This window comes from Microcebus murinus, chromosome X (genome assembly GCF_040939455.1).
Source record: "Microcebus murinus isolate Inina chromosome X, M.murinus_Inina_mat1.0, whole genome shotgun sequence".
Lineage (NCBI taxonomy): Eukaryota > Metazoa > Chordata > Mammalia > Primates > Cheirogaleidae > Microcebus > Microcebus murinus.
The window spans coordinates 47,288,730-47,297,343 of NC_134136.1; positions in this window are offsets into that span (position 1 = coordinate 47,288,730).

Below are 8,614 nucleotides of genomic sequence, written 5' to 3' on the forward strand. Positions count from 1 at the left end.
CTTGGACAGTGTTCTACATCCTAGTTGGTCTATGAGTTTAGACTGACCTTTCACCTAGTTAAGGCCCAGAAGTGAAGTCTGACTCCATCAAGGAAAAGTGGTAAGAGAGATGATTCTATGTGGATAGTGTCTAGCTCTCAGTAGGGCAGCACAGATCAAATAAGTAACATCAAATGAGTGGCTATGTTATGCTTTCCTGGTAGCCAATAATTTTATATGATTTATTTGTTTAATGGCTGTTTTCACAACTAAAGGAAAAATTTCATGAGAGAGGTGACTATGTCTTTTTCATTTTCTAGTTACTGTATCCCCAGAACATAACACAGTGTCTGACACATCCTAAGTGTTCTATAACTGTTTGTTAAATTAATTAAGTGGGACTTCAATCCTGACAGGATGTGGATGGAAACTAGCAAATGAGTGAGTAAAGGTTGTGAGAAATAAACTGAGGTCTTTGTTGCGAGCCAGGTAATGACTACAGGAACAGAACATGTGTAGAATGGTAGGGCATTCTAACAGTAGTGGTGAGAAATTGAATGTGGGAGGAGTAAAACTAACATTTAATATTGAGCATCTTCTAAGTGCTTAGTACTTTGATAGGTATAAACCCATTTAATCCGCACAACTCCAGAGGTAGGTACTATTATGATACACATTTTACAGATGAAAAAAATTGAGACTCAAAGAGGTTAGATAACTTTCTCATGATCACAATTCTTTTATAGATAGGGTCTCACTCTGTCCCCCAGACTGGATTACAGTGGTGCAATCACAGCTCTTGCAGCCTCCAACTCCTGGGCTCAAGCAGTCCTCCTGCCTCAGCCTCCTGAGTATCTAGGACTACAGGTGAGCACGCCCACACCCAGCTAATTTATGATCACTATTGTGAGACGGTTTCCCATGGTTATCTCATATTTCTGCACTTCTTTTGAGCAGAAACAGTGACTAACATTGTTCCAGACTACCTTTTCAAGGATGTGTGTAGAGTGAATAGCTTTGGAAGATATATATCTCCTTTTGGAGTAAAGGCAGGAACACTTATCACTTATCATAAAAGATTAAGATTTATCCAACTCAGTGTTGCTTTTCTGTAACACAACACACAGCATGTGCAGGTATCACCTGGCCCTTTTCAAATAGCTCTTATGAGACTTTGGGACAAGAGGTAGTGACACAAGAAAATACATATACTCTGGCTAACACTATTGCTGTGAGAAATAAAGTCCTTTATCTCTGACCCAGGAATCTCATGTCTTCTGCCAGCATCCATGAAAATGTGTCAGACTAACTTATTAGCTTGCAAGTAAGATAAAATCTCAGAACCTTCAGAAGTCTTGACAGTCACACAGGTGAAAGATATCAGAACTAGGAATTACACCCATCTCTGTTTGACTCCAGAACCCACACTTTTTCCCCAGGATGATGTTGCTTCCTGAGCTGTGCTCAGGGGAAGTTACTATATCACATAATATCATTCATCCCTGTACTTCCCCTATACCTATGTGTCATTGGAACTGATCTTAGTTTTCAAGTTGGATGATTTCAGTGACCCATTAAGCAGAAAAGACAAGAGGTTTAAAGTATCTAATTGTCTTGCCTTTTGTTTTCTAGGTTAATGGAAGTCCTTAATCAATCGTCCCATTATTTTAGCCATGCTATTTTCCTAGGGTCTTGCAATAGTCAGTATTGTGCCAGGCAGATTTCATACTGATAAACAGGAATTCCCAGAGGACATAGTTGGAACATCTTAGACACTTCATAAATAACAAGCTAGTTTTAGCTTTTTGGGGGATACTTGCCAAGCTCTATATTAAAAGATACTATGCCTCCTATATCCCTGATGGGCCACCTAGGTAGTAGGTAGTTCAGGGGCTGTACATTGGTGGGATCCCAAGATCACATTTTCATATATTTCTAATCCCCAAATTAATTGTATAAAACAGATTCAGTAGAGATTTCTAATCTTCAGAGTCCCAAGTATCACCTTTGGTCATATAGGTATTTTGCTTTCATTGCCTACAAACTCTTTTTATCTTCAACAGTGTTGGTATGTAAGACAATCATTCTCCCTATTCACTAGAGCTAGAGAAATAGCTGCCAGCATGGAGTTGGGGCAAGGAGAAACAGGAGGCCGTGGAGCAGTGAGGCCATTCCCACTTATCATGTCCCCAGATGACTGCTGTATCAGAAAGCCTGATGATTTGTATAGTACTTTTGCCAAAGTGATCAATCCTCACAACAGCCCTTTGAAGAAACTGAGGCCCAAAGAGATTAGGTGACTAATCAGTGCAGCATCACATTGTACATTTATAGCAGCTCTGGGGCTAGATTTCCTTTCTCTATGCTGGACACTTACTGAGTTCAGAGGATAGTTTCAATGAGGTAGAGGAGTAGGAACATTAGGATTCTTTTATTTGTACAGATTCTGGTCATCCTGTCCAGAAGACGGAATCTCAGGGGGCAGAGAGCAGAGTAAAGTCAATGCCAAGCCATGCCATGCTGCCTTCCACAAAGGCTGGGTGACAGGATCATTTGGGTGGCTTAAGGACTGGTATACTGCAAAGAGATGGGGACTGGGGACCTCCCCACACCCTTCTTCTACCCTCTCTTTGAACCCCTCCAGCAGCTGTTGCTCTTATCTGAACAGAGGATGATTGTTTAATTTTCTTCACTTCTGGACATAGATTTACCAAGCTGAGCTCTGCTTGGAGCCAGAGGGAGTGAAAAGAAAACAGTTCAGAAAAGGACTATACAAATTAAGGTTTCCACCAGGCTGAACCAAGCAAGGAAGACTAAAGATAGGAAAGGGAGGTATTTGGGACACCGGCATCTATGAGATAGGAAGGGTCTTGAGAAAGTGTGCTCAAGGTTTCTTTTCTTGACCTGTATGTCTGCTTGAAAAGACAATGAAACAATTAGCTTATTTCTGGCCTGCCAGTTCTGGGCAGCAACATGCCCTAGAGATACTTTTTTTGTAGTATGAACATTAGGAGTTCTCTAAGAACTGGGAACCTCATAGAGGGTGCATTAATTTAATTCTTTCATCATAAATAACAGAGCTCCACTTAGGATACCTCAAGAAAAGTAAGATTATGGTAAGAATACACATGGCCTGGAAAACTGCTATATTCCAAAGCTGCTCTAGGCATCAGCATCTTGTTCTCTTCATCTTCCATACAGTCCCTGCTTCCTTCTATAAATTTCTCTATTTTCCTCTTGACACTAACTGGAAATTCTCTCTATAGTCTGTAGGAAACAGTTCCACAGGGTGCTAGTCTGATTCTCTTAGTTTTTTACTATCAATCCTATTGGACAGAGCTCTTTGTGCCAGGCTACCTTACCTGTCATCAAATCATGGGGCTCATTCCTGGGATGCAAGGTCGCTCCCATGCCACAGCTAGCTGGATTTGCTTTCCTGAGCAGGGAGCAGTAGTCAGAGTGTTGGACATGGCAGACACCACGACTGACAGGTCTGGCACAGAGGATTTCCCTCTGTAGGTTTAGGTAAGACTTGGTAGCAACTCACCTATGAGAAATTCAGCTGAACAGGAGAGAAATAAGGATATTATACTGTGTATGTAGAACAGGCAACTGGTGTTTCCCAAATTGTGGTCCTTGAATCCTTCATCAGATTCATCTTACTGCTTGTTTAAACCTTCACATTTCTGGGCCCTACTTCAGACTTGCAGAATCAGAATTTTGGTGTTGGGATCAGGGAATCTACTCCTCACATAACTCTGTGTACACCAAAGTTGAGAATCTCTGCTCTGTATTCTCCAAGCTTCACTTAAGTTATTGCCTCTTTGTGGCAAGTTCTTTTTCTCCCATCTTTGCTTGGTGAAATCCTTCCCCATCCCTGAGGACTAAATTCAGATATAGCTGTCTTTATGAAGCTTTCCCTGATTTCATTTCTCCTTAACTCCAACCCTCTCCTGTTGCTATGGGATGGGGTATATTGGGGTATAGGAATGGGGTGCAGGGACCTGTTGGCAACATGAGAAGGCACATCTGGGATGGAGCTGGAGGGAAAGATTTATATTTTGCCCCCAACTTTTTTAAAAATTGAAGGTAAATTATGATGAATACCAGCATACCTTTCACCTAGAAATTGTTAACATTTTACAACATTTGCACACATACTTTCTCTCAAAAACATATATACAAAATACACATATGTGTGTTTTCAGTTACAGCATTTGAAATTAAATTGCAATCATGCCACTTCACAACTAAACACTTCAACAAATACCTCCTAAGAACAAGAACATTCTCTCACATAATCATAATATCATTATCACATCCAAGAAATTTAACATTTTAATAACCATACACTATGGAGTCCATATTAAAATTTCTCAAATTGCCTCCAAAATATCATAGCTGTTTGTGTTGGCAGGATTCCATCAAGAATCATCAATTTCATTTGATTGTCTTTTCTTTTTATCCTTTAACGTAGATTCCAGAACAGTACCTTTGGCTTTTTTTCTCAATCATGCTGATATTTTTGAAGAGTCCAGGTAAGCTGTCTTGCATACAGTCTGGATTTCTCTGATGGTTTCCTCATGATTACCTTCAGATTAAACATTTTTTATAAGAATACCACAGAAGTAATGTTGTCGATGCCCCATTGTGTCATATTAGGGGGCCCATATGTCATTGCCCATTGCCTTGTTATTAGTGATGCTAAATTTGATCACTTTTGCCAATGGTTTTAGAATCTATTGATTCAATTGCTGTCTTGACAGAAAAGAGCCTTGAGAAGTCATGTGTTCTGGGAACTACTTTACTAACAACATCCACATAGGACACATCATGATAATACTGATAATAAATACTAGTCACCTTTTTTGAGTGAACTAGGCCAGGCACTCTATAGAAATTAAATCATTTCATCTTTATACCAATCTAATGATTTTACAAATGGGAAAATTGAGGCTCAGAGAGGTGAAGTAACTTTCCCAAGGTCACACAGCTATTAAGAGTGGGAACTAGATTCAAACCCAGCTCCAATTATAGAGCCCACACTTTTAAACGTAATGCTCTACTCTGTAATAAGCAATAATTCTACCTGATTTCAGGATTCTCTTGCCATTTTCTTTTTGAAGAGTTCCAGGCTCACAGCATTCCTGAAAGCAAGGAAGCAGAAGATGCTGGACTTATTTTCTTTCAAGGTGGGGAGATGGTGCGACAAAGAAATCAATTGGCATTCCTGTGGTTTTACAGCAAGTGAGTAACTGAACAGGGCTGTTGATGGAGAGACCTTAAGCTCTTGCTTATGAATTTGACTTTGATTTAAGAGGCAGCTGAGAGCCACTGTGATTTCTGACTGGTGCTTGCTGAATCCAGAGTGGGTTCAGGTTGGATTAATATCACTGTCCTCTGTGTGGGGAAATGCTGCTGCTTGATAATAAACAGGTCTGCAGAGTTTGGTGGAAAGACCAATGTTGCCTAACAGTCTCTTCTGTGCTTGGCACACTTGATAGACTGTCCTTAGGTTTTACAGCTCTCTGTTCAGCCTGGCACAGGGAAAAGCTTTACCTCTTAGAATCTGCTGAATTTAAAAAGACCCCTCACCCCCTCCCTACACCCTCCATTCCCAATAAAGAGAAAAAAGCCTTGTAAATGTGCTCCAAATTTGTACAGCCCACAGTTTTCTCTGTAGTCTGCCAATTCTCCCATGAGAGTGCCCAGTGAAATGCTGCAAATGCTGTAGTGAACTGACAAAAACAAAACAAACAGACCACAAAAACCAACAACCCCAAGACTTTCCCCTGCTTGTAAGAGTCATTTGTAATTTGGGGATTTATTGCACAATTTATCTTCAGTTTCAGCTCGTCCATTTCTTAGCGACAGAGATGTCAGGAAAACATCTCTGCACCTGTTGCAAAGTTTCATTTATGGCTGGAGACAGACACAGACACACACATATAGAGTATCACCCCAATTTTAGCATATGTGCTGTTGAATCAAGCACATGTATATATAAAGCATTATCCAAGTTTAGCATATGTCCTGATAAATTAAACAGCATCATATATAGACACACAAGATTATAAGGTTGGAAAAGTCCTAAGTCCTAAGAGGTCATCTAAGCAAGGCCCTCCATCCTACTCCTTACTCCCTGGCCGTGGATGTTTAGAGCATCTCTATACTGAGATACCAGTCTGGGCAGCTCCACTCATAAGTTGCTTATCAACTTTCCAGCTCCCAGCTTACCAGCTTTTGCAACAAAGGTCTTATAAAATCCCCCTCCCCCCCCCCCGTATCTTCTAGCCTTTGGGGGCTACTGCCTTCTTCTAGAGTCACTCAGAACAAGGGATGTACTTTTCCACACAGGCCCAATCCCCTTATCCTATAAGGATTTAACCTTCTAGCCCCACAGTTCCCAGCCAGGACCTACAGTGACTCTTCTCCCCCTCCTCTGACCGCTCCATTTTGATGGCATGTGTTTCCAAGTTTCATTCTCCCTGTCAGTGTGGCCCTACCTATACTGTGCTGCTCCTCCCTGCCCACCAATCAAGCAAAGGTTTCTGGGAGGCTGGGCCTCTGCGGGCACTGCAGTGCCATCACTCTGCTTGCCAAAAGCCATTTGAGGCAGCAGGTAAGTAAGTGGTTGGAGAGGTGCATTGGGTTTCTGAGAGGCACCAGTCTAGCTAAGGCAGAAATAGGCTCTAACTTAATAATCTGCTCATCGCACACAGTAAGAGACACCCTGACTTATTCAAAGACACCGTGGGCGGTGCAGAGGATGAATAAGCATGATTCACTGCCACTCTGGCACCCGGGGCACGAAGAATAATAAAACCCAAAGAATTGTAGCCGCCTGAGTAGTAAATTAAGAGATCCAGGGCTCAGCTAGACTCTAGACATTAATGTTACCATGGCAATAAAGGGCCCCAGCGTTCAGCAGCTATTACAGAGCAGACATCTAATAGGCTAGTCTATGTCACAGCCAAAGCCCAAGGGGCTAGCAAAGAAGACCAATTAGCATATCCATTCATTAGGGGCCTCTGCACACTTCTTCTCTTAATTCCAATTAGTTGTTTGTTTGAACCAATGTCTCTTGCCTGCATTATACTCATTAGTGCCTTTTAGCCACTGGAAATAGGCTTGAATCTCCATAAGGACCTCACAATTTCCCAAGCCTTCATTTTTTCCCCAGGGGTAGGCTTATACAGTTACAAACCCACGGCCTTCAGTCCTTTGAAATGAAAGCATCTCTCACTGTACAACTGTACTTGACAGACGGAAACTCTGCTCAGGAATGTGATGCGCTAAGGGTTCTTTCTGGAACCCAGTGAAGTAGGGATATGGGGCCATTATCTGGACCATTCAGGTCAAGGAAACCCTCTGGCCTTAGCCAGTGATCCTGCTGGCTACGCCTGCTGGCCACTACTCAGAGGCTGGCTGTTCGGGAGGGGGAACTTTGGGCACTAGGGACCAGACTGGCATCATCAAAGTCGGGCAATAACTGTTCCAGCTTGAAGGCCTGCCCTTCATGGTCCAGCCCAAACCCCGCCTATTCCGGGAAGCCTTCCCTGATCTTTGTAGCCCTGAGTAACTTCTCCCTCCTCTATGCACTTTGAAAAGGACACCCTTGCTGGGCACATTCATAGGCAGCCTCAGGCCCTAGCTTGTCCTGGAGCTTCCTTACCCAAAGACTTCAGATTCCTCAGGTCACTAATTCTTGAAGGGACCAGGGTTCTGGAAAGTATTCAACAATGCCTGCATGACTCCAATGGCAAACAACTCTTAAGCTCCACTGCACTTGACTTCCCAGAATCTCCCTTGAAGATCTAGTTCAATCCCTGGGTAGGGAAAGTACATGATTGCTCTTTGATGGCTCTGAGACACATTGTGCCCCCAAACACATACACAGTTGTGGAAATGGCCCACAAGAACAGATACCATATACTAGCCCATCTTCTCTGAAGGGTGCTATCATTTCTTCCTTCCTTTGGGAACTGGAGGATCCAGTCCATAAGGTTGTTTGTTCCCAGTTGCCACTGTCACCAACCATGTGGTTTCACTGGAGCAGGCACCCAGGACAAAGAACTTACAGAAGCAACTTCTAACACCTTTGTCCAAGAAATGAACATGTAGTTTTCAAGACTTGAATAACTTTGCCTTTGAACCTGCTGTTCTGTTCCAAACCTCTCCTTTCTTCTCCTCTCTTGCCTCTGTAGCCGCTGCTTCATTAGATGCCCCATTGGCCACTTCTGGTGCCATTCTGCTGCACTGTTAAGCATATTGCTTTTTTTCAAAATTGGCAGGAATGATTTCTGCTTTAACTAGAGTGTTTTGAGTGTGAACTCATACAGATTTCTGTCTTTGACCACCTATGGGATTCAGTTATTTTTTTATTTTTATTTTAGAGTATTATGGGGGTACAAGTGTTAAGGTTACATATATTGCCTATGCCCCCTCCCCCCTCGAGTAAGAGCTTCAAGCGTGTCCATCCCCCAAACGTTGCACATCTTACTCGTTGTGGTTGTATATACAGATTCAGTTATTTTACCCCACCCAACAGCTGGCATTCCAGAAGGCAGCCTGGGTTATAGTTGAAATACATCACAAATGTATTAAGTACATATCAAACCACCAATTACCCAGA